The sequence below is a fragment of the Myotis lucifugus genome, unplaced genomic scaffold, assembly GCF_000147115.1.
Source record: "Myotis lucifugus unplaced genomic scaffold, Myoluc2.0 scaffold_313, whole genome shotgun sequence".
NCBI classification, from domain to species: Eukaryota; Metazoa; Chordata; class Mammalia; order Chiroptera; family Vespertilionidae; genus Myotis; species Myotis lucifugus.
In genome coordinates this window covers 801,173-803,872 of record NW_005871361.1, presented here as the reverse complement: position 1 = coordinate 803,872, position 2,700 = coordinate 801,173, and positions in this window count along the sequence as shown.

Below are 2,700 nucleotides of genomic sequence, written 5' to 3'. Positions count from 1 at the left end.
AGCTGTCTGTTAAGGAAAGTTCTCACTGGAGAAACCAAGATGGCGGCATAGGTAAACACCAGAAATTGCTGCCTCGCACAACCACTTCAAAAATACAACTAAAAGACAAAACGGACATCATCCAGAACCACAGGAAGGCTGGCTGAGTGGAAATTCTACAACTAGAAGGAAAGAGAAAAGCACACAGAGACTCAAAGGAGGTGTGGTGTGGAAGTAAAGTGCAGAGGTACGGAGGTGCATGCGGAAAGGGCTGGCAACTGAGGACACGGTTGTCTTTTTCAATCGGGAGGGAGTCTCAAGCTCCTGACTGCTCTGAACTACAGTTCCAGGTAAGTCTCTGGGGACCCAGACTCATACGGGGAGAAACTGGACTGTCTGGCAGCAGGTGGAACTCGAGGGCGGCTTTCTCTCAGAGGTGCTTGCAGCGATTACCGGGACACTGAGAAGTGGGGCCTCTTAGGGCAGGACTGAGGAGCAGCCATAGCTGTTTGCTCCGCCCTGTTGATTCCCTGAGACCCCACCCCATCCAAGCTGTGTGCAGAGGCTTTTGCATATGAAAGGCCTGGCCCTTTGCAATCTGAAAATTACCTGACAAACTGCAGCTGGGTCAGAGAGACCCAGAACATCCAAAAGAAGACCCAAGGCCCCACAGCAGCTTGCATTGCGTCACAGCTGGGCTCCTGCTGGGTAGCCTCAGGAAGAGGCTAAATTAGCACCTCCTTAGAAATCCAAGAGCCAGTGTACCCAGTGGTCAGAGTGGGACCATCCAGATTACAACTCCTCAGGTCCATAAGGGACACACTCAGGGGGCAGACTCAGTGAGCACCAAAGCCCCACTGAAGCAAGTCTTGCCCCAGAAGGGTGTCTCCAGCACAGAAGTTCTCCCACTGCAGACACAACTGATTCTCACAGCCAATTGGCCTGGAGGTCAATTCTTCCCAGTGATACCTACAACAATCAAGGCTTAACAACAACAAGACTGTGCACAAAGCCCACAAAGGGGTGCACCAAGAGTGTCCACCTCCGGTAATTGGGGAGGCTGACCCACTGGGTCCTATAGGACACCTAGCACACAAAGCCACTCTATCAACACAGGGAAGCATAAAAAGTGCGGAGACAAAGAAACAGGTCAAAAATGACAGAAATGGAGGAAAGCAAACTACTGGATATAGAGTTCAAAACCACACTTTTAAGGTTTTTCAAGAATTTTCTAGAAACCGCCAATAAATTTAGTAAGACCCTCAATAAGTCTAGTGAGACCGCCGATAAATTTAGTGAGACCCTCAAGAAATCTAGTGAGACCCTCGAGGATATGAAAAAGGACCAAGTAGAAATTAAGCATACACTGAATGAAATAAAGAATATTATACAGACTCCCAACAGCAGACCAGAGGATTGCAAGAATCAAGTCAAAGATTTGAAATCCGAAGAAGCAAAAAACACCCACCCGGAAAAGCAAAATGAAAAAAGAATCCAAAAATCCGAAGATAGTGTAAGGAGCTTCTGGGACAGCTTCAAAGTGTACCAACATCAGAATTATAGGGGTACCAGAAGAAGAGAGAGGGCAAGATATTGAAAACCTATTTGAAGAAATAATGACAGAAAACTTCCCCTACCCTGGTGAAAGAAATAGACTTCCAAGTCCAGGAAGCGCAGAGAACCCCAAACAAAAGGAATCCAAAGAGGACCACACCAAGACACATCATAATTAAAATGCCAAGAGCAAAAGACAAAGAGAGAATCTTAAAAGCAGCAAGAGAAAAAAAGTCAGTTACCTACAAGGGAGTACCCATACGACTGTCAGCTGATTTCTCAACAGAAACCATGCAGGCCAGAAGAGAGTGGCAAGAAATATTCAAAGTGATGAATAGCAAGAACCTACAACCAAGATTACTTTATCCAGCAAAGCTATCATTCAGAATTGAAGGTCAGATAAAGAGCTTCACAGATAAGAAAAAGCTAAAGGAGTTCATCACCACCAAACCAGCATTATATGAAATGCTGAAAGGTATTCTTTAAGAAGAGGAAGAAGAAAAAGGAACTCTTACCATTTGCCACAGCATGGGTGGAACTAGAAAGCATTATGCTAAGTGAAATAAGCCAGTCAGAGAAGGATAAATACATGATCTCACTCATTTGTGGAATATAATGAACATCATAAACTGATGAACAAGGACTGATCCAGAGACGGAGAGGCATTGATTGGACTGTCGGGCCTTGGAGGGAAGGTAGGGGAGGGTGGGGGTAAAGGGGGAAAGATCAACCCAAAAGGACTTACATGCAAGCTTATAGGTCTAACCAATGGACACGGACAACGGGGGGGTGAGGGCATGAGCGGGGGGCGGGTAGGGGGGTAACGTGGGTATAAGGACACATGTAATATCTTAATCAATAGAAAAGTATATTAAAAAAAAAGAAGTCATGCTTTAGATCTATTCAGGATCCACAGAAACTATTATCCAAATGTGAACTAGAGAAAGAAAATTGACTATGTTTGTTCTGAGTTTATAATGGCCCCAAAACATAGATAAACAAAATAACTATGACAGATATAGAATAACAGTAAGGAGGGAGCTCCAATGGAATTGTCAAAAAGAAGACCTTCAGTCCCACCAGCTAAATGGTCTATTCTGAGGTGGGATCAAAGCAAGGTCTTCTTGTAGAAAGACTAGAGGAGCTGGATAAAACTTAGAATGAAAC